Source organism: Trichosurus vulpecula, chromosome 1 (genome assembly GCF_011100635.1).
Source record: "Trichosurus vulpecula isolate mTriVul1 chromosome 1, mTriVul1.pri, whole genome shotgun sequence".
Lineage (NCBI taxonomy): Eukaryota > Metazoa > Chordata > Mammalia > Diprotodontia > Phalangeridae > Trichosurus > Trichosurus vulpecula.
This window is the reverse complement of record NC_050573.1, coordinates 7116180-7140474: the sequence shown is the minus strand read 5'-3', so window position 1 is coordinate 7140474 and position 24295 is coordinate 7116180. Positions and strand designations below refer to the sequence as shown.

The window sequence follows — 24295 nt, the reverse complement described above, 5'->3', positions numbered from 1 at the left end:
TGTTGAGCACTAAGGTGGAGAAAAAAACTGAGCACTTTGAGTCATGCCAAAATCAAATAAGCCTGGATAGGGAGTGAGTTCTCCTGTTCCTTGAGGTGTCTAAGCCAAGTCAGTATTACTTACCAGGGACATCATAGAAGCCTTGTTGTTGATGTTCTGGGCTCAACTTGATACATGAGATCCGTTTTAGTTCTCAGAGGCAGTAACTCATTGTAGTGAGTCAAGGGACTGGCATCTGGAGAGAACAGAGAAGACCTGCTAGCCCATCCCACACTCCTCAAAGGTTGATCTGGCTGATGATGATAATGGTTGGCTCAGAGATGTACAAGGTGCTTTCTACCATCTCATTGAACCTCACAGCCATCCCATGGGGAAGGCACTATTAACAGTTCCACTTTAAAGATGAGGAAACCGAGTGATGTACCAGGTCTTCTGTCTATCAAATGACAAAATATTTGTAAAGCCCTTAGCACAGTGTTTGGAAGACAACAGACACTTAATAAATGCTTGTTTCCTTCTCCTTCCCCCCCAGAATTCCATCTGATTCACTACACTGTCTTCTAAGAATAAGAAATCTTCTCTGCCATATCCTTGACAAATGGCTATCTGGGCTTTGTTTACAGATCCCTGAATGAGCCCCTGTGGGCTTTGTACCGTGCAAGGTGGGTGGGTGGGGGGCAGTCAGAGCACATCCTCAAAGCAAGTTTGCCTGGGGCCTGGGTTTGGGGCCAGTGAAAATGGGCTGGGATTGATGGGGGAATAGGATTAGACTCCAAGAACTCCAGTGGAAGGAATGATCATGTGGTCAGAAGTTTCCCTGGGCTTGCTCTGGAGGGTTGAGGAGAGATGCTGGAAGGCCTAAAGAGGAAGAGTTGGACAGAGCCCAGAGCTCCAGACTTAGAGCTCAGGACCTAGTTCCCAAAATATGGAGGTGAGATCCATCCCAAGATGGATCCTAGATCTCAAAACAAGAGTCCAGACCCAGCCTAGAGCCTAGCACTCAAAACTCTGAGGCCAGTCCACAATCTAAATCCCAGACTTGGATCAATAAGTAGTTATTAAATACCTACTGCATGTCAGGAATGAGCCTAGGTGATGAGGGCATAAATACAAAGAATGAAATAATCCTTGCCCTGACTTTCTAATGGGGAAGACAATGAGCTGACACAAAACAATATGCAGCCTAAATATGAAGATGATCAATGCTGATAAATACCATGCGGTTTGGGAAGGAGGCCACTAGCAGTTGGTGGGGAGCAGGGAAGAATCAGGAAAGGGCTCATGTACAGGATGATGCTCAAAGCTGCATCTTAAAGGAAGTGAGAGACTCTCAAAGGTAGAAATGAGAAAGGAGGGATATCCAGGCATGGGGGAGGGCCAAGGCAAAGGCCCAGTTATAGGAGATAGAGTGTTATGTGCAAGGAATAGAAAAAGGGTAGTTTGGTGGATCACAGAATCCAGGAAGGGGAGTAACATATATAGAAAGATAGGTTGAGGCTAGGTTGTGAAAGGCTCAGATTTAAAAGCACGGAGACCAGACTCTAGCCTCAGTCCTATCCTTGTCCAGCCTCAGGTCTTAGAGCCTTGTCTCTAAGTTGAGGACTCAGAGATCAGGGTCTAAAGCCTAGAACACAAACTCCACAGTCCAGACTCCAAGATCCAGAGTCCAGAATCCAGAACCTGGGTGGCTGGTTAAGTCATCTGGATTCATGGGTTTGAGTCCTACCCTCTGTGACCTCTGTCTTCTAGGAGCCAGTAGCCACCCCTGAGCACTTGAGGGACACTTTCTCCTGGGAAATTCCCTACAAAAAGACCAAGGAGGAGAAACCCTAGCCTGTGGTTGGCAGCCAGATGCTCCCCATTCCACACAGCACCTGTCAGCTGTGTCTAGTGCCCTAGAGACTTGAAGCCACATCCTGTACTGAGCAGCCAATGTAAATCCAAGACCACTTGAGGTTAGAGCTTCAGCTGTCTCTTGAGGAAAGATCCTGCCTTGTCCCAGCCTCTCCCTCCCCCATCCCCTGAGATCTCTCTGCTGGAATGGCCTTCCTTGCTGCCTCCTAAGGCCCCCACCTCACCCTAGGGTTAGGTCTCACAAGGGATTCCCCTTGGGTGTGAGTTGAACTAGATGGCTGCTGAGGTCCTTCCAAGCTCTCAGATTCTGTGATTCTGGCTCTGCAGTCTTCTGTTTGGGCCCTTCCTTTTCCAGACCCTCTCTTCTCTTGCTCTCAAAGATCTCTGTTGACACCTCCCAGGTAGTTGAAATGGCACCATCTCTTGAGTTAGGGGCCATGGGTTCAAGCTCAGCTCTACCAAAGCTCCTTGAGGGTGGGGACTGTCTATGCCCAGTGCCTAGCACACAATAGGTGCTTAAAATGACTGTTGGTTAATTGCCATGCGGTATAGGAGAAGTCACTTCACATTTATCGGCCTCAGTTGGCTTTTTCACAAAATCCTTGTTCTCCCTAAATCAGAGGGAAGTTGGGAAAATAAAATGTGGTGCAACATGGCAAAGTGCATCTGCAGAGAAACATCTTCCTTCTGATGCTCTTTCCTTTGGGGACTAAGTTTCCATGTGAACTTCCCTGTAGCATGTCTTCCTCCCATCCCCTTTTCCTATTGGGTTATAAACCTTTCTCCCAAAGTTCTCTGCTTGCCACCCAGATTGCTGAAATATTCCAAGAAGGTTTCTTGAATTTGGGAGGATATAGCAAAAAATAACAAACAGATGTCCAAGATAGGTAGGATAATGGAATCCTAAATCAAAGGCTGGAAAGGACCCAGAGGCCAGATAGTCCAACCTCCTCATTTCATGGGTGAGAAAATTGAAGTCCAGGGATGGGAAAACATGTCCAAGTTCACAGTAATAAGTGTCAGAGATGGGAACCAAACCCAGTGCCAATATTCTTTCCACAGGAGGGAGATGGTAAGGGAGAACCAAGTTGTCCATTCATAAATGGCTAGAAGGCTGAACCATGACCTTGACCTTCGCCAAATGTGTGAATGACCAGGAGCTGGAGGAAGGTGAAACTACTGATATTGACCAAGAAAGTGAAATCAAATCTTCCCACTTCCCTGCTCACACCTGCCAATCCTCCCTTGGCAAGAACCCATGTGTCCTGTGGTTCCTGAATTTACCAGTATAGCCCAGACAGTGACTCAGATCTCTAGGCTTTGGTTTCAGAGCTAAGCACCTAAATTTCTGACCCCCTTGCTGGGGACATTGGAGCAGGACTGAATGGGCAAAGTCTGGGACACAAATGGTGGCTTGGGATCTGATATGACCGTGTTTGATTCTTTGATAGTGTTGATTAAATGCTTTTAGTCAGTCAATTGCGGAAGTATATTAAAACTCCCTTTTAAGTTCAACTGAAAACACGAAGAAGACAAGAAATATGTATCCAGTATAAAGTCCTGCCCAGAATTCCTTGAACGAGGGAAACTATCAGTACTTAATTAAGTTTCTGAGGAAACACTAAAATCCTCCTTCTCCCCTCCCCCCATTTCACTTATGCCTAACAACTTAAAAAAAATGAAAGTATGCAAAAGTTTGAGAATGAAAGCTGAGATCCCCAGAGGACTGGATTTAGGATGGTAACCTTGGGATTGGGATTAATTGGGATTAATGTTTAGTTGTTTTCAGTCGTGTCTAACTCTTCATGACCCCATTTGAGGTTTTCTTATCAAAAATACTGGAGGGGTTTGCCATTTCCTTCTCCAGCTCATTTTACAGATGAGGAAACTGAGGAAAGCAGGGGTAAGTGACTTGCCCAGGGTCACACAGCTAGTAAGTGGTGAAGTCAGATTTGAACTCAGATTTTCCTGACTTTAGGCCTGGTGTTCTGTCTGCTGTGCCACTTAGCTCCCCCTATTGATGAAGCATATGATTAATTTTTACCTTATCCTGAATTGTTTAGTATATTTTATCGTATTATAAAAATTTTCTTCTTCAAGATTTCTATAAATCTTACTTCAAAATGTCTTCTCTTAGGGAGAGAGATGTCTGAGGGCATGAGAGGACTACAGAAATGTGGACATTTCTCTCTCTAAGTTAGAAATGCTTGAATTTAGAATAGAATAAATGGATAAAAATTGTTTCAGGCAGGCTTGTGCCTCCAATGCAGAGTCAAGTCTTGGTATTTTTCTTCAATAGTTAAGTGGAGTCTTTGGACTTGGATCCTGATCCCTATACAAGTAATCGTGGTCTAGAAGGGCTCCTGTGTGAAGGACTTCCATGGTTGATTACATAGAGATGGGCATCTTTTAAATCTCCAGAGCTGGGGCTCTCCCCTTCGATTGTTTTTGCATGTCATGGCCTGTTGTGGCAGCCAGGTGGAGCTGATGAGTCCCCCCTCAGAATAATGTTTTTAAATATTTAAGATAAGGTATATAAGATCACAGAGGAAGCCAATTATACTGAAATACAGTTATCCAAATAGTAAAAATATTTATGGTCCCCATGTTAAGAACCCAGCTGGGTAGCACAGTGGATAGAGCACATTGCTCGGAGTCAGGAATGAAATCTGGTCTCACACACTGGCTGTGTGACCCTGGGCAAGTCACTTAACATTTCTCAGCCAATGGGGATAATAATTGTAGCCTATCTCCAGGGTCATTATGAAGATCAATAAATGAATATTTCTAAAGCTCTTTGAAAACCTAAAAGTGCTATAGGAACGCGTGCTATAGGTAAGTTGCCTAGTCTTACTGGCGACTCCTGGTTTTGTTCTGGGAATTTGACTCTTTGAGAGGAAGGCCAAGTCTGCTGGGCACAGTAAGAGGTATTTGTACATAGACCTCTGACCTTTGAAGAGAACAAGCCTTAAGCCAGGCCAGAATAAATCTTTTCTTTAATAGCTGGAAGTCACCTGCCTAATCTGGTATTAAGTTCATCTCAGCTTGTGTTCCTGAAAGAGAGAACAACAATTGCTCCACAAGCAATAGAGGACAATTTCCTTGTCATCTTCTCAGCACTGGACAGCAGATCATGGTGGGAGGGGTGGAAGGGATGGGAGGTAGGGTGACGGCAGAGGCCTCATTAGTGAGAAGGAGCTTAATTACTCAAAGCTCCTCTGGGAAGTTCCACAACTGAGGCTCTCTCTCCAGGCTTTCTGGCTGTCCCAACTGGCTAAAAGGGGTATGTTTTGTATTTTCTTCATGGTTAGTTGGTGGCTTGTTTAGTAAATAGATGATTCTGTTCAGTGTTTAGAGTCCAGAGTTAGTGGGACCTCCAAAGTAAAGAGAAGTGTGGAACCATAATGTTACAAAGACCTCCTTACTTGTTCAAGAGATATTTCTGGTCATTAAGGAGGCACTGGTCACTTACTTGGTCAGTGGACCCTCCCATATCAGAGTGGCTGACCTCAAAATTGGTGGAGATTCAGATTGAGAAACCAGGCCTTCAGAGCTGTCCCTGGGCAGGAGAAAAAGAATAGGGCCAGGTTCTTTGTAAGAGGGATGGAACTGAAATTAGGCTTCTGGTAGTTAGTGGGCTTTGAAGATGAATCCTCCACTGAGCACCTGAGGTCAATACTTTTTTTTGAGGGAAAAAGTTGGGGAAACCACAGAATGAGGACCAGTGTATGAAAATCTCTCTGTCCCAGGAAAAGCCAGCATTTCTATCTCACCCACTGGAGAAATGAATCATGAAAATTTCCAGACAAAATAAATTGCTTAAAGTTTTTCCAAAGAAGGATCCTTAAATCAAATTAAGAGAGCATGTAATAGATCTTTTTTTTTTTTTGGTTGGGTGACTTGCTAGCAATGGAAAGTTTATTTTTATCTTTTTATGAGTTTCTGTTCACATCTGTTCAGTAAAAAAGGGGCTCAGTCTTGAGGTGGTTGAAAATGTCTTCTCCCCAGTGACTCCTAAAATGGAAAAAGAAAAAAGGGGTCCTCTGAAGGGTTTTGTTATTCTCAGCTTCTAGTGGAAGTCCCACCTAGTCCTTAAGAGCCCTCTGTCTGAAGATATTGTCCTCTTAACTTTTCTCTCTAACTTGGAGAGGGGACATTTTAAATCAGCTCGAGAATAGGAATCGCTTCTAAAAAAAGGACAGGTACAATTCTTTGGAGAAAAGAGAAAATTCCACTTCGGGAAGAATTGGATTTGACTGACCTAGTAGGTCAGGCAAGTCCCATTCAACCGAGTAGAATTGAATTATCTGGAGAATTGGAAGCAAAGTCACCTCAAAAGGAGTAGAATAGCCCATGTATTCCCAGGTTGTCAAGAGGAAAGAGAAAACTGAAGCTATTATTTCTGATCATCTGTCAACCAAAAAGTCAACAAACATTCGTTAGGTTCTTACCATGTGTCAGGAACCGCACTCCTGATGGAGATACAAATACGAAGGATGAGACCATTCCCATTTGTAAAGAACTTACATTTCGATGAACATATGTATCCTGAATATGAAGTGAATAAACACACACATGGAGTTAAAAACCAGGTACTTTGGGAGGGAGGGCAGGAGCCATCAAGGGCATCAGGAAAGGCTTCATGCAGAAGATGGTGCTTGAACTGTGTCTTAGAGGAAGAGAAAGACTTTATGATACAGAAAAGGAGGAAGACCACTCTACCATGGGAGGTGGAAGGTCATCAGTGCAGGCCATTTTGGTTGGATTTCAGACTACAGGAGGTTGAACGATTTCCAATGAGGTTGGAGAGACAAACTGAGGCAGGTGGTATATGGCTTTTAAAGCTAACCAGAGGAATTTATATTTTATCCCAGCCATAATGGAATAATTAATAATTAATTGATAATGGAATCAATTGAGGAGGGGAGTCACATAGTCAGATCTGCTTTTAAGAAAAATTATAGTGGTTATCAGTGTGTAGAATGGACTAGAGTAGTGAGAGACTTGAATCAGGGACATATTAGGAGACTGTTGCAATAACCTAAGAAAGAGATGATAAGACTTTAAGCTCCACGAGGGCAGGGACTGTCTTTTGCCTTTTTTTGTATCCCTAGCACTTAGCACAGTGCCTGCTGCATAGTAGGGCACTTAATAAATGTTTCTTAATTGACCCATCGATTGATGAGGGTTTGAACTGAAGTAGATGCTGTGTGAAAGTAGCAAAAGGTTGGGTGTGAGGGATGTTGTAATGGCAAGATCTGACAGCTGAGAGTAATGATTTAATAAGCAGTGATTTGGGGAGATTCAGATTTCTCCCTTTTTACTCAGTTCAAGTTCTCAGTTTCTGAAGGTTAACTAATCTTCTTCTCTATCCAGACACCACCCAAGTGGGGAAACCATTGTGCTCTATTCAGGTTTGACTGGGGATCAATTTTTTGAATAGACTGCCTAAGGCTAGGCAGTAACTTAGAAGTAAAAATCATCATCAAAGTTTAGGTCTAGTCCCTCATTGCAATATTCATTTTCTCATTAATTGTTAACCAGAAGAGTTGATTGCCACCCTTGGGAATGCCCCCTCTTCCAATGGGCATATAAGCCATGAGCCCATTGCTGTGATGGTCTTTGTTCTAAGAAAGAGGTGGCCAAATGACCATCCTTCTATTGAAATGCTGACATCATTAATAAAAAGATTAAATTACCCAGGAATCGTGTCTCTTAAATCTGTTTGACCACCACACAGATGACTTCCAGCTGACTTGGGATGAGGACAGTGAGGAACTGAGGATAATGCCAAGATCAATCATTTGAGATACTGGAAGGTGGTGCCTTTGATAGAAATAGGGATGGGGAGAAAGGAGGAGAGAGTGGCAGATAATGTCAAGGGATTTTGAGATAAGGAAATGGGGGAAGGAACTCATTTAGAAGCAAAGTTACGTAATTGATTTGAAATACAGAAGAAAACTGTGGTGTTTTGCAAACAGCATTGGTGGCGAGGGCAATGAAGGTAGATCAGAACAATTTGAAATGTGACTTGGAAGCAGAGGAGTATAAGGTCAAGAAATTAACAATATTAAAAAGAAAGTGAAATGCTTAACATAAAAAGAATTGCAATTCTGTAGTTTATAGGAATCAGCCTTGGTTAGTTAGTACCAGTAACTGAGAAAAAAAGAGAATGAAAAATAAAGATAGTAGATACTGACATTGACACAGTGTAGACTTAAAGCTCAAGGAAAAGACAATAATAAATGCATAAAATGCTCTTGAGAGTAGAAAATTTTAAGATACAATTCTGCACACAAAGCCATTAACTAATTCAGAGCCTAGATGACTGGCTTCAATTTCTGACCTCTCAACAAATGGAAGGTAGAATAAAGTGACTTTTCACTCAAACAGGAACCAATACAAAGTTCTCATTTTTTGCCAGCTGGAGAATCTCTAGCCAAGACCTCCTAAAAACGGTAGAAGAAGAAAATCTCAGAATGTACATAGTTTTACATATACAAGTTTTATTTTTTAGACATTATTGAGATAAGAGAAGAGCAAGAAATCAAGATTTTTCTTTTTTTTGGTCTTTATTTCTTTCTTTGGTTACATTAAATGGAGAAATTTTTAATGCTGTGGATAAGTTCCCTTACCTTGGCAATATACTCTCCAGGGCTGTCCACGTAGATGGTGAGGTTGATGCACGTATTTCCAGAGCTAGCTCAGTGTTTGGAAGGCTCTGAAGGAAAGTGTGTGAGAGAAGAGGTATTAGGCTGCCTACCAAACTGAAGGTCTACAGAGCCCTGGTGCTGACCCCATTGTTGTATGCCTGTGAAATCTGGACAGTCTACCACCACCAAGCTACGAAACCAAGTCACTTTCATTTGAATTTTCCTAAGAGATCCTGAAGATCACCTGGTAAGATCAGGTACCAGACACTGAGGTCCTTTCTTGAGTTGAACCACTGACCATTCAAACTCTACTGCAGAGAGTGCAGCCACGTGGGCTGGCTATGTTATTTGAATGTCATATACATATATTTGCCTAAAATACCTTTATGGAGAACTCAAAGAGGGCAAGCACTCACCTGGAGGTCAGAAGAAGTGAGACAAGGACACCTTCAATGTCTTTCTGAAGAACAATGAAATCAGTTGTGAGCTGAGGGAGACACTGGCACAAGACTGCCCAATATGGCATGCCTGCACCAAAAAAGGCAGTGTGCTCTATGACCAAACCAGGATGGCAGTAACTCAAAAGAAACGTGAGATGCTCAAATTAGAGACATCTCCACTCCAAGTATTCATATGAATTATTTGTGCCTGACCTATGGTAGAGTTCATACTGGTCTGATCAGCCACAGTTGGACACATTGTACTTTGACCCTAACATAGTGTTGTCACTTGGTCCTCTTTGAGCACGAAGGACAACAACTAACTAATTGTAAACCACCAAAATTTCCACAGAAAGCCAAGTCTTCATTCCTGAGTTCAGGTGCCCCACTGGATATTACAGAGTCTCAGGAAAAGGACAGAGTGACTGTGCTAATAACTTCTTCTCCACTCATAATGTTCTTTTGAGGTTTTGCTCTCCAGAGCCAAGAGACTTTGTCTTCTGGCATTACAGGACTTATGCAAAGTAGAACTTCCACTTTATTGCCCACCCCCTACAGTGACACTAGCCTCTTGCTTGTCACACACACACACACACACACACTCCATCTCTTGCCTCTGGCTATCCCCATGCCTGGAATGCTCTTCACCCTTATCAACACTTACTGAAATTCCTGGCTTCCCTCATGTCTCAACCAAAATCCCCCCTTATGCAAGAAGCTGACTTTAAAAATGACTGTTGAAAAACAAAAATAAAAACATGTTGCTTCCCAATGGTCTCATTGTCATTTTTTTGTTCTGTGAATTCCTTTCACCAAAAATAGTGTGTAATGAACTCCCAGAGTAATCTAATATACTATTCATAATATTCTTTACTAATTAAATCTTATAATAACTATGATGATAACTTTTGCCCAAAGCATATACACCAATTAAAATTTATATAATATACTTTAAACTATTAAAATATATTTACATATAATTATGAAATCTCTAAATATTAAATTATAAAACTCTAATTATAAAATTATAATAATTAGACATTTTGTAAGGATTAAAAAAAGTAACTCAGCATGACCTCATATGTTTAGTATTATGTGCAAAACTTCACATTGAATTTCTTTATTTTACAAATTTTTGTTGACTATAAATAACATTTAAATAAAACAAGTTATAACATTTAATATAATGCAATAATCATAGATAAACTTAATTTTGATGTTAGATTTTTAAAAATTTGAACAAAGGTTTGCAATAGTTGACTCAATATCAGACAATCACAGTTTTAATTGTAACTCAAGGTGAGTCTCTGTTTTTCTGTAACTAGAGGCAGTGTGGTACTATAAAGAGAGCACTGGAGTAAAAGTCAGGGGACCTGGGTTTGAACCCTGGCTCTCCTCATCTGTGTGACCATGGACAAGACAGATTCCCACTCTAGTCTTCAGTTCGCTCAGTTGTATAACAAGATAAGACCTTGTAGTTCAAAATCCCACAATCTTGCAATAGGACCTCCCCAGGGCTGCCAGATGAGGGCATTGTCCCCTAAGAAATAACCATCTGGTGCCTCGTACTCTTGCAGAACCATCAGAGTCAGGCATGTAGAACACAGGCAGCCAGAGCTGAAATAGACCTGAAGGTCACAGGCTTTCAGGATCATTTAAGTCTGAATCCAATGGGACAAAGCTTTGGTAAGGATTGGGCCCTGCAATCTGGTTGAGGACAAAGGACCTTCCCAGAGTCCCAGGGACTCATTCATGCCATCACACACTGTTAGAGGACTTCGAACAGTCAGAGCTGCATAGAAGCTCAAAGACCACCAGGGGGCAGTGTGGCGCCGTGAAAGCGCTCTGGATTTGGAAGAAAAGGTCTCAAGATGGGATTCAAATTTCAGTTCTGTCATTTCCTGTTTATGTGACCTTGGGCAAGTGGTCCGACTTCCCCGAGCCTCAGTTTCCTCATCTTTTATGGAATAAACTCAGTGGCCTTTGAGGTACCTTTCATCCCTAGATCTATGATCTTATTAGTTAATTTATTATTCCTATAACCCATCCATGCAGAAATACTCTCTACTGCTTCCCTCTAGGTGGTTATTCAGCCTTCACTTGAAGGCTTCCAGTGATAGGAAATTCACTGCCTCCTATGGGGACCTACTGTATTCTATAATATAATGTCAGAATCAATCAAATATTTGTGTTCTAGGCACTGTGTTAGTCACTGGGGATTCAAAGACAAAAACCAAACAGTCCCTACCCTCAAGTGGCTTGCAACCTAGAAGGAAGTCATCTGATCTCTCATTTTACAAGTGAAGAAATCAAGGCCAAGAAACCTGTTGTGGTTGCTGATGCTGCTGTTACCACCTCCACTGCAGCCATCTCTGCTGCCCTAGAGCTGTGGCCAGATGGTACACTTCTCTCACCCAGATCCAGCAGTTTTCCCACTGACCTGCTCAGTTGTGTTTGCTGTTTGTGGGTTGAGAAGCCGGGTAACTGCCACAGTTCAGTGATTCAGGGCCCTGAGGCCTGCTCTGCCCAGTCTATTCAGTGCCTGGTCTGTCCTGTTGTAGCCCATATTGGGCTGTGCTCCACTCCCAGCACAGTGCAATAGACCCTTCCCAGCAACCATCCAGGTCATCTTGGCCTGGAGACTTGTTTCCCTCTGTTATTTCATGGGTTCTGTAGCTCTAGAATTTGTTTAGGGTCATTTTTGACAGGTGTTTGGAGGGATTTGGGGGAGAGCTTAAGCAAGTCCCTGTTTTTAAGCTGCTATCTTGGCTCCCTGCCCCCAGCTCATCATTTCTTACAGCCCCTTAGTATTCCATCGCAATGGTAGATCACAACTTGTTAACCATTCCACCATTGATAGGCATCCCTGCAATTTCCAGTGCTTTGCCACCACAAAGAGAGCTACTATAAAATCTCAGAACATATAGGTTCTTTTCCTTTTCCCCTAATCATCGCTGGAAATGGAACTAACAGTGACACTGCTGCATCAAAGTATATATAGTTTAATAACTCTTTGGGCATAATTCTAGATCGTTTTCTAAAATGGTTGGATCAGTTCACAATTCCACCAATGATGAATTAATGTCCCAATTGTTCCACATCCCATCCAACATTTGTCACTTTCACCTTCTATTGTTTTAGCCAATCTGGTAAGTGTAAAATGCTATCTCAAGTTTGTTTTCATTTGTATTTCTCTAATCAATAATGATTTAGGGCATTTTTTTGGGCAGGGCAATTGGGGTTAAGTGACTTGCCCAAGGTCACACAGCTAGTAAATGTGTCAAGTGTCTGAGGCCAAATATGAACTTGGGTCCTCCTGACTCCAGGGCCGGTGCTCTACTCACTGCACCACCTAACCACCCCTATTTAGAGCATTTTTCATATGACTATAAATTATATTGATTTTTCCATGGAATTCCTTCTTTATCATGCTTACATTTCTCATCTGGTCCAGACAAGATTCCTACCTTATGACAGATAAGGTTTTGTATAGTATCTTTGGAATAATATCTACTTTTATAATCTAACTAATATAACATTATGCTCTCACTAGATTGTTTATAATATGACTAAGAGTGAAGCCTCATTTGAGAGATTCTGTCAAAGTGTTATGGTTAGAACACTCTATAATGACCACCACTCAACTCCAGTTATTCCATCAGTCATGAAGTATTTATTAATCATCTCTTACATGTGATGCTACTTAAGGCACTGTGAATATCAGCCAATTTGCATGTTCTTCAGAAGTGGTGAGGTTCCATGGAAAGACTGCTTAATTCAAACTCGGAATGATTTGGTTCCAATCCCATCTTGGCTATTTGTTCCATCTCTCTTTGGGTAGGTTACCCAAGTCTCCCTCTCTAATATGCAATCTCCTCATCTGTAAAATGGGAGAGGTGGCCTAGGTAACCTCTAAGTCTCTTTCATCTCTCTCTATGATTTGACGATCCTCTGTCATAATTTCAGCCCAGATGGTTGCCAATCATCCTTTAAGTTCATTGGTCTCATGGGTGGCTTAGACAGATTCTGACAGTGTCTATGATTGTGTTTGTATATACACCAAGCAAATCCCTCAGCTTCAGCCTCAATCCTATTAGCTACTTACTGTGCTATATCTCATTCAACCATCTTACTTAATTTTACAAAGCACTTATTTAATAAATCCTATTGCATCTAGGATCAAATAGAAATTGCTCTCTGGGGCATTTAAAGTCCTTGACAATCTGTTCCCAAATTCCCTTTCCAGCCTTCCTACACATTTCTCCCTTTCACATACACTAAGGTGCAGAGAACTGGCTTCTCCTCATTTATGATGCTTCATCTCCTATCTCTCTGCCTTTGCATAGGTTGCTTCCCATTCCTAGGAGGCACTCTCTCCTCACCTCTGAGACCTCTTAGAATCCCTAGATTCCTTCAATTGTGAACTGAAGCACCACCTTCTTTATGAATCCTGCCCTGATCTCTCAAGCTGTGAATGCTTCTCCTTACCATTGGCAAATAGCTTGTATTTGTTTATATGGGCACGTGTCTCTTGCAGCTAGATTGTAAGGAGCTATTTCACCTTTTTCTTTGTATCTCCAGAACATAGTAGGTGTTTAGGAAATTTTTTGATTGATTGTATCAAGAAAATAATACTATATCCTGCATTTGAGCCTGACAGAAACAATTTTTGTTAAGATATATTATTCTAAATCTGAACATTTCTAGCCTAGAAAGAGAAATGTCCCAATTGCTGTAGTTACCTCATGCCCCCAAACATCCCTCGAACACATTTTGAAGTGACATTAATAGGAATCTTCAATAAGGAAAATTCCATAATATATTAAAATCCAGATATATTACTCAGAGAAGGGTAAAAACAAATAGTTTGTTTCATCAGTCTAGGACAACAGTTACTTAATCTTGAAGAATCATTTTCCTAAAACTGCTCAATGTTTCTGCAACCACTCCCTCCAAGAGTTATCCTTCAAGCTGGTCACATGTAACCAGCAATAATCACAAGATCAGTAACTAAACAAGAGGCATTTCTTATTCTAAATCTGGTCATCAGGTTTAACCCATTTTCCCAGGGTCATTGCTTTCATTTCAATGCTCCATAATGAATTCCACAAAGTAGTCTCATTATTCAAATTTTCATTACATATCTTCATTGACTGGGAATCATCATGTATTGTATACAATTATAAAATCAAATATTCTGAATCCAGATAATATGATCGCTTAATGGAGTTTATTATTCTCATTGATCAAGAACTAGCTGTGCACACTTTCCCAAAAGAAAGGGATTAAACCTAATTGAAATAGGGAAAAGGATTTTAGTGGAGGGCATTGTTACCTGAGGTGTTTGATTAAGCACTGACATAAATTCCATCTTTCAGTTAAATCTCGAAAGGATTTTAGGCTGGAGAAATACTTATTCCCCAATCTTTTCAGTTGGACTAAAAAAAGAGGCTTTCTGATGCTTCCACACATTTCCCCTGATTCTGTGCTGAGTCCAACTATTGCCAAGACTGGTCTCTTCATCATTTCCAAGGTCTTTCTCCAGCTGTTGCTCTTCATGACACATTCCTCTAATTCAAGGTTCTTAATCTGCTTTGTAAAAACATTTTCATAGCTATATTTCAGTGTAATGATTTTCCTTTGTAACCCTATGAAATTTATATTATACATTGAAAAACACTACAGTTATCCTTTCCACAGCATCACTTTCCCCATCACAGTTTCAACATATTGCACGTAGGCATAAGAAGTTAAATTGAAATTTTGGGGGAGTTTTGCACATGCCACACTAAGGCCAGCAGATGACACAGAGCCTATGACCATATACTTAACCCAGATTTTACAATAAGGTACTGTAAACAGCACATAAGAGAAAAAGAAAAACAAAATCAGACCCTCTCTGGTCTGAAGGGAGGGCCCAAAATAATTTAGGTCAATTTTCCAGATTGCCACACCACACCCCTAACCCCCATAATGTGGAAGGGATAATTGCATTCTGAGAAGGACTCTATAGGTCTCACTGGGCTGCCTCAGGGGTCTGACACACAGAGAAGGGTAAGAACATCTGCTCTAGTTTGTTCATTTTAAATATGGGTGTTCTCTGTGGTCGACTTTAATATACCAAATGCAGCAAAATGATGAAATGACAAAGACTACTGTATATGTTATTCGGCTGGCCAAGGGATTGGGACTGAAACATTTTATTGTGCCAGTTAAAAACGTTTGAAAGGTGTAGTTTCTGGGTAACTCAGTCATTTTATTAATAAGCCCATCATGTTTATTAGTAAAAGGGTGGTCATTTGACTGTCTCTCTTAGACCAAAGACCCATAACGGCAGAGGGCTCACAGTTTATGTGCCCTTGGAAGAGCAGGTATTCCTGAGGGAGGCAGTCAGGTCTCATTGGTTAACGGTTAATGAGAGAATGACTATTACAATGAGAAACTGGGCTAGATTCCAATGAGGGCCTTGAGGTGTGGGATTTCAATCACCCAAATCTTGGTCAAAGAGACTCATCTGTTTCCACATCACCTGTCTTACAAAAGGGAGAATCAACACTTCTCCAGATCTGCCTGAGCAAACACAATGAGCAGGAGTGCACTCATTAGCACGTAGGATTCCTTTCACTGTCTGATTAGCCTTTAGCCATCCTGGCTGGGTAAGTGTTTAGAAATATTTCCTACACTGGTTGATTTCTGGATGAGGAAGTAGAAAAGGGGAAAACATTGGTTCTAATACAACAATTAGTTATTAAATGCAAGAGAGAAATAATTATTTCTTATGTTGTCCTGGGGTATAGAAAGCAATGAAGTAGGCAGAGACAAAAACCTAGTGCTCAGACATAACTGGAATCTCTAGTCCTTTAATCTGAAGAGTAGACAGAAAGCTCTGTAGATTAGTGAGGTGGAATGAGATCAAAATGGTCCAACTTGTGGTCCAACTTGATGGACATTGGAATTTATAAGTAACATTATTCTGCTGCTTAGTCAGTGTTAGTAGATGATCAAATATATATCTATATCTATATCTATATCTATATCTATATCTATATCTATACACATATATATTGTTAAACCTGAAAATTTGGTTGAAGGAAACAACAGAGCTTGGTGATAGAAAAATCCATGTTGTTTATTATTTTCCCTTAAAGCATAGCTAAGCTAGCTTACTTGTACGTACAAGGAGTCAGAGCATAAGCTCTCACTGTCTGAACAAAGGAATGAGAAAACTTATATACATTATTTTTAGCAGACCCAGCCAGCCTGCGTTACCTCACCTCCATGACCCCCATGTATGTTTAACCATGATACAAGAATTTCCCTTAATGGAATAGGGTTGTAAAGAATGTTGACAAAGGTCAGTTAATATTAAGTGAGGTAGTCTTTCTTGGGGTTAGGGTCTCATCCTTTAATGGCTAACAGTGGAAAGAATGTTCTTATGTCAGCCAGATCTGGCCTTGTTGACAGAGGTATGGGTATTTCCTGAGTAAACTTTTAGAGAACAAAGAAACCCAGGTCCTGGATCCTCTTCCAGTTACTCATTAATTCAGGCTCTGGGTCTGGTTGAAATTAAAAACGATATAAAATGGTATAAAATGTTCCACATTTCCTCCTTTTGGTCAAAGGCAAACTGAAAAGTTTTGCCTGTAGACCAATTAAGGTATGGAAAATCTCTATCTTCCTCAGGGGTGAAGTTCAAAAAAATCCTTATCTAGGTAGATTCAGGTTTTTTTTTCTTTCTGTGGTTGGACATCCCCAGAGATTGACAGTAATTGTAAACAAATTGTAAACAAGCAGAGGGAGCAAGTTGCAAGGGGGATCAGGGTAGGAAGCATAATGGGAAAAACAGAGCCACTAAGTAAAATAAGCCAAAGACACCAAAGGTACAGGTAAACAGTCTTGGGAATGCAAGGGACTCAGAAAGGGAACTGTCCTTCATACAGGCTCTGGTCCAGAGTCTTGGGAGGGGCTGCCTGTGTCTGATGCAGGCTCTTTGAAACTGGAGGGCAAGGTCTCCTATGGGCTCAGATGTCCACTTGGGAGCAGGGGCAGTCCTCAGATGTGACAGAAGGATCAAGGACTCCATATCCACATTTTGGCAGCTGTAGAAGTAGTCAGACCTGACAAGAGCTCCCAGAACACATATGATTTGATAATTGAGAGAAAAATAGCACAACATAGGTCCCAGCCACGCAGGGCTAAGTTCAAACAGTGAAATGAATGGTTCAATATCCCAGCCACACAGGGCTGAGTTTAAACAAATACAATAAAGTTCTCATAATTCACAAATTTGTACAATTACATTGAGTCAGGTACAGACCAAACCACTTAGATGGTTCACAATAGACTGGTATTGAGAGGGTGAAATTTGCATGTCACATGTTTTACATTTACATATTAGATAACCAAGAAAACTTAAACATGAACCATACAAAGTAATGCAATAACTATTAACAATGTTGAACATCATGAACTTCCTTGTATCCCAGTAACACAGTACACATAACATCATAAACTTTTAGTCATGCCATGTCTCTTTGATGGCATTTACAAAATAATCCAGAAGCCATTCTTAACAAAGCTTAAAATGTTTCTGATTTAATTCCAGCAATTAATTGCACAATTTGTATCACAGTTCCATATTCCCAATGTCTATTTAAAGCAGCACTTTTTTTTCAGATGCCCGATTGTAGTTATCTTGTCTCTAGATAGTAAAAGAGAGTTCTGCTTCTATGGTTCAGACCTAGAAATTCTCAGATAATTCTTACTTAATATAACTTAGTACAATCACTTAAATTTGGTTCTCCTTTTTTTTGAAACTTCATAGTATTTCAGTTTATATATTAGTTGCTGTTTCTATCCTTACCTAAATTTTGTACCTGGTATAAGAATCCTTCAAAATATGAACCTCCAACCATAAATTGAACTCATCTTCCCTTTAAAATTTTCAGACAGATATTTTACAAGGAGATATAATTTCACTTGTACCACTATCTTATACAACTTTGCACAGAAATCCACATTTAAGATCTTATTACCAAAACGCACTTATTAGCTTGAATTTCTATGGTTGATAAATTTTGGAGCCAGTCATACCCATCTGTATATAATTCTTAGAGGAATCAATCTGCTCCTGTGGCTTTTCCTCAAAATTTGCTTTCCTATTTAATTAGACATTCTATCACATTACATCTTTGTCTTATTACTTTGTCTAATCATTTCCTCCTTTTGGAGGATGTTATCTCTATATTATTTCAATTTTTATTTGGCCACGAACATAGGTTAAAATTGTAAACTATTCGTTCCTGCATCCTATTATAACAACTCAGAGGTATTCCAATATTCATCTATCGCCTAATAGATTTAGCATTGTGCTTAAAAAACTTCTTAATAATATCTATTTGTATGAAAGAAAAGAGGGACAACGTCATATATCTTAATAGAAGGAAAGAACTTCCTTAGCTCTAATTGATTCCAGGCATGAGTCATATCTGTTAGCCAATCATATAGTCACTAGGTGCTGAAAGCAGGGCTCAGGAGTATTCAGGTAGGGATTTTCCTTTTAAGAAAGGAAATAGCAGAATTGGGAAGTAGAGTCAGGAAGATCCTAACTAGGCCGTTTCCAAGGTTGTCTTCAAAACTTTTTCCCAGGCACAGACATCCACCTTTAAAGTTCTCAGCTTGTAATGCCTGCCATTCTACTACTGGCTTCATGTGACCTATTCCTGTAATCAGAGCTTAAAACAATATTAAATTGTAGTCCCATAAAATCTTAAATAGCAAATAAATATCCTTCAGATAGGACTGTCCCAAATTTCATTGAGCTAATAATTATCAAATCAAGCTACATAACTTTTCTGTCTTTTAAAATACTTTCTCACACTCTTTCTCCACTTACTTAAACCATCTGAAACTAGTATCCTCTTGGTACAGGAGAGGCTTAGCTAGCTCTCATTTGTCCCCAAACTTTCTTATCTGCCTTTTGTATTTCCAATCAAACCTTTACTTACCTTACCTTTCTACATCTTTCAAACCCATTATTCAGTTTTTCTTTACGTTTCAACCATAAGACAAAATAGCTTAGAAATTAGTGATTTTTACTGACATAACTGTCTGTCCTGGAATCCGTTCCAGCTTAAACAAAACAAAGAGGTTAATGACCAACCTCACAGGTTGATGGATTTATGTTCCCTGTTTACTCATTCTAGAGGAAAGGGACACTTTAGGAATTAAATCTTATACACATTGATAAGCTCTAACTCTTGCTTAAAATCACAAAAACATTTTTCAAAACATTTCTGGAATTATTTCCCTTCCTTAAAAACAGTTTAAAATTTATCCTGATGTTAAAAGGAATACTCACTAAACTTTCTGAAGACAATTATTTAGAAGGTTTGAAAATGATAGACATCTCCTTCTTTCTCCTTAAAGCAAATTAACCCTTAAACACTGGAATTCATTAACTACATTGGTGCCAAATGTCCTCATTCTCAAATATTGCACAGAATTCCTAGATATTACAAAGTTACTTAGTCAAAAATATGTTGTAATATATAGGACACTTAATTGCTATAAGTTTACCCAATTAAATTAGCCTTATCACAGTAACAAAGTTTACCAGGACTTTAAAAACTTACTTCATAGGAATTCCTCTACACAGAAACTTTGCACTAGATGGATACGAATTCATGGCTAGATGGTTTCAAAAGTCCTTATTTCAGTTAACAACCTCAATATCCTAATTAGGCACAGTTTTTAATCTAATAACATCTATATTATAAAAGGAATTATTTTTCTAACAGCATAAGTAATGCAATGTTAACCAAGTTGCATAACATAACAAATTTAGAAATATAAGTACACCACAAGCAATTATCATGTATTTAAAACTTGAAACAGACTATAACTTAGTTGGATGAGCAAATCAAATCTGGATCCATAATCACTAATGGTAACATTTTAATTTCTAAGGCCCAATACTCTTAGTACTGTAAAAGATTATTATTTATAAAATCACATTTTTCTTCAGTATTGTTGATACATGTTTGCCAAATTACACAATTTAGAAATGTTACAATGCCCTAAACATAATTATGCTTTTTAAAACTTGAAACAACCCATTTATCAATTTAGGTGAACGCATTTCTAAATCTCCTTGCACAGAGAATCTTTCATCTCATCATTTGAAACTATAACTTTAAATCACCAGATATATTTTCATAATAGAAACTTTTTCACATAGAAAGTCTGTTCACATGGTATTCTCATCAGTATTATTAATTATTTACTTGTTATAACCACGTATAACAGTTCTAAATCATCAAATTTTATCACATCACTTAAAAAACCCAATTCACATATATCAAAATCAGATTAAAATTGCTATAATATCATTTCTTACTACACAATGGTCTTCTCAAATTTCACAATCTAAAAGAATTTTAGAAATACATTGCAATTTTAGAAATACAGAAACAATAATTTTCAGATGACATCAATTGCATTTCCAGATTACCACATATAGAAATTATTCAGCTTATTACTTTTGGTATTTAAAAAACCACTTCAAATTAACAATTACATTAATTTAAAGAGAGATAATAATAATGTTGTATCTAACATATGCCAGACTTTATGTTAAACATTTTGCAATCATTATCATTTTGATCCCATAACAACCATCATTATTATTTTCCCTTTACAAATCAGGAAACAGGTCAAACAGAGATTAAAATACAGTTTTGCAATTGGAACAAAGAAGTGTGAAGTTACCTAGAGCAGAAGCTGATATCCTAGTGGTGACAATTCTTGGAGGCAGAAAGTCCAAATCCATCTACCTCACCCTTCCCCCACAATTGCAGAAGTTACTGAGCCTAGGGTAGTTTGCAACTGCTGGGGACAGAGTGGGCAGAATGAATAGGACCTGGGTGACATTTCCAAGCTTTGCCAAAAAGGATGGGCTACGAAGGTACCCTGGGGGCACAGGACTGTCAGGTTACTGTGAGTCTGCAAATTTCTGTCCTTCTCCTCCTTTTGCCAGGTGGGGAAGGGTGATTTAAGTTTTCCGTACAATTCTCCTGCATTCTCTTCTAATCTGATCTGGGACAAAAGGAGTTTGTTTCAGCTGCTCTAACTTTTACTGCAGCTTCTAGGTCAAAGACAGGACAACAATGGTGAAAGATCTCAATGACTGTCACTCAAGTAAACTTCACCTCTTGCTCACTTCTTAAAAACCTTTTCACACTTAAATCTAAGGGAAAAGATTCCCTCTTAACTTTGGGGAGGGAGTGGGGAATGATAAGTGATCAGCATTGGGCAGTGGTGTTTCAGCAAGAGTGTGCTCCTGGAGTGATTTTACAGTCTCTGGAGTTCTCTCTCAAAATCCAACTAACCAGTTTCCAAACTTTTAATGAATAATCAATCCCAGAATCTGCTAAAATGTTTCAGCTCTGTGTTTTTTTCTGCAAATCCAGTTCACCAGTCCAGACATTACAAAAAAAGAGTCTCTGTTTCCCTAACTGCAGCCTTAGAAATCTCTGGCTACCTGTGTTTCAGATTTCACATGGTATAGACACAGAGCACATGCTCTCACACAGACAATTAACAAAACAAATACAGAACAAATACAGACTGAGCTCAGAGTTTAAACAACAGAGAATTAGAAGCTTTCAGGAGTTGGCTATTAGCACCCTATGGTCTTTGGGGAAGCCTTGGAGTTCCCGATTTTTTCTGCCTCTCCATATCTGATCCCTTAGGAAGGGGGAAAGGGGAGATGGAGGAGGGCTAGGGCAGGTAAGGAAAGGCCAAGAGTAAGGACAAAACTCATTTATCCTCCCCATAATCAGAGCCTTTAAGGGAAGGAAGCAGGAATAGGGCAGAAGGCAAAAACAGAGCCCTTAAGGGAAAGGGGGAAAGAGGCGGGAGGAGAGAGAGAAGGCAACAGTAGCAGAACAGAGTTACCTCCCTCCAGATCAGAGCCTTTGCTGGGAGGCAGAGGGGGAGGGGGTAACAGCAAAGTTCAGTTTTTCTCCCCCAGATCCAGGCCTCCAAGGGAAGGAAGGGAGGGAGGGGGTGAGGAATAGGGTGGAGGGAGTGGAGGAATGGTTGGACTTCTAATTCTAGTTTTTGACTGAACCATAGTTAATTTTCTAGATTAATCAGTGTTTCCAGGTGATCTATGTGCATTTGCCTGCAGATCTGTGTTTTACCACAGATTTGATCCCTGCCCCCAGAGGTAGCTTAAAGGGAATTTTCAGACTTCAACCAATTTTGTGGGAGTCCTTTTTGGAAGCTGGGAAGAGAGACAACTTACCCTCACCTTGTTAAGGCCAAAATTCCAGGAAAAATTAATCCTGTGGTGCCCAAAGCGTTGGCAAGGTTGGGCTGCATTGTCCCATTTCCATCATTTCCATCCGAGTCATGGCACCATAACTGTTAAACCTGAAAATTTGGTTGAAGGAAACAACAGAGATAGGTGATAGAAAGATCCATGTTGTTTATTATTTTCCCTTAAAGCATAGCTAAGCTAGCTTACTTGTACGTACAAGGAGTCAGAGCATAAACTCTGACTGTCAGAACAAAGGAATGAGAAAACTTATATACGTTATTTTTAGCAGACCCAGCAAGCCTGTGTTACCTCTCCTCCATGACCCCCATGTATGTTTAACCATGAAGAATTTCCCTTGATGGAATAGGGTTGTAAAGAATGTTGACAAAGGTCAGTTAATATTAAGTGAGGTAGTCTTTTTTGGGGTTAGGGTCTCATTCTTTAATGGCTAACAGTGGAAAAAATGTTCTTAGGTCAGCCAGATCTGGCCTTGTTGACAGAGGTATGGGTATTTCCTGAGTAAACTTTTAGAGAACAAAGAAACCCAGGTCCTGGATCTTCTTCCAGTTACTTATTAATTCAGGCTCTGAGTCTGGTTGAAATTAAAAACGATATAAAATGGTATAAAATGTTCCAATATATATATATATATATATATATATATATATATATATATATATATACATACATATATATATGTACATACATACATACATACATTATTAAACCAAATAGATATTCTGAATTTATTTACTGATTCTTCTAATATGCCTATAAATCTCATCTGGAGAATTGTACTTCCTATTCTTTGTTCAATCCAATAAATTTTACTGTGTACTACATTTTCAGATGGTATATATTGTGACTAGATTTTTGTAAAGGTCAAAGAGTCCATGAATTTTCCCTTTCATACTAAATATCTGGCATTCTTCCAGGAGCACGCATTGATAGCATAGACTAGTCTTTCTCTAGGACTTCATCTATCACATATAATGGAAGACTAGTCAGTTCCACATGCATCATTCCAAGGTCCCTGATTTAGAACCCAGACTGCCTTCGTAGAGTTAGAAACATGCTCACATTGCCTAGGAATAAGCAAGACTCATTGGGAAGTCAGGAACATTTTAATGATAATTTACATTTATTCCCCCTCAATTAATGGGTACCTCCCCTGAACAGAATATAGGAGAAAGTACAATGGACTCAGATGGATGCCAGTCCTTTAATACATCCTCACCTCAAATCTCCCACCAGGCTCTTCATTGACCAGATACAATCCCCTGACTGCCTACATCATGCCCTCCTCAAATGGCTTGTTTAAGCATGTGTACAAGCCTCTGACCTTTCACCTGACCAACCTGAGGCCTGGTTTCTGCTAAAGCTAGCCACTCACTCCTAACTTACTATCCTAACTTCTTCATATACGTCTCATGACTCACTCGAATAATATGAGCTCATATTTCTCCCAGAACAGCAGGTATGTCCTTGTGATGGGATCCCAGCCACTGCCTGTAGTTAGCTACTGACCCTAGACCCCATATTTCTCACAAAAACAGCAGGTGTGTCCATGCACTCAACCATAACCACATCCATCTAGCCTTAGACAGGACCATAATACTCAGCCAATCAGAAAGCAGCACCACCAGGATGCCCAAGCAGGATGTGGACCGCAACACAATAGAAGAGACTTTCCTTAAGCAGGCACCAGCTCAGGAATAGTAAAGAACTGACCTAGAGTAAGCTTATGAGGTAGAGAGCCTTATTGTAATATCACTATCATACATACTCTCCCCCCCCCATGGGTTTTTCTGTATGCATTGTGGGTGATGCCATGTACAGTTCCATTGGGGCCAGGACCCCTCCTCCATTACCTAATCCCTTAACAAACTCCTCCTGCCTTTTTAATATTAATCATATTGCTATATTCCATGTGAATTTTGCTTGTGTAATCAGTATCTTTCCCCTATAAAATCCATCTTGCTTTCTCTGAAGTTGCTGGTTCCTCTTGGAACTAAGCCTGCTTC

General features: G+C 39.8%; 1 protein-coding gene and 1 gene segment (V, D, J or C); both read right to left on the bottom strand.

Annotated features, from left to right (window-relative positions):
- Window positions 1–24295, bottom strand: part of LOC118833711 — a 105416-nt gene that overhangs the window by 33479 nt on the left and 47642 nt on the right.
- LOC118833714 (immunoglobulin lambda-1 light chain-like) overlaps window positions 1–24295 on the bottom strand; it is a 35996-nt gene that overhangs the window by 10156 nt on the left and 1545 nt on the right. The gene's annotated exons all lie outside the window — the stretch shown is intronic.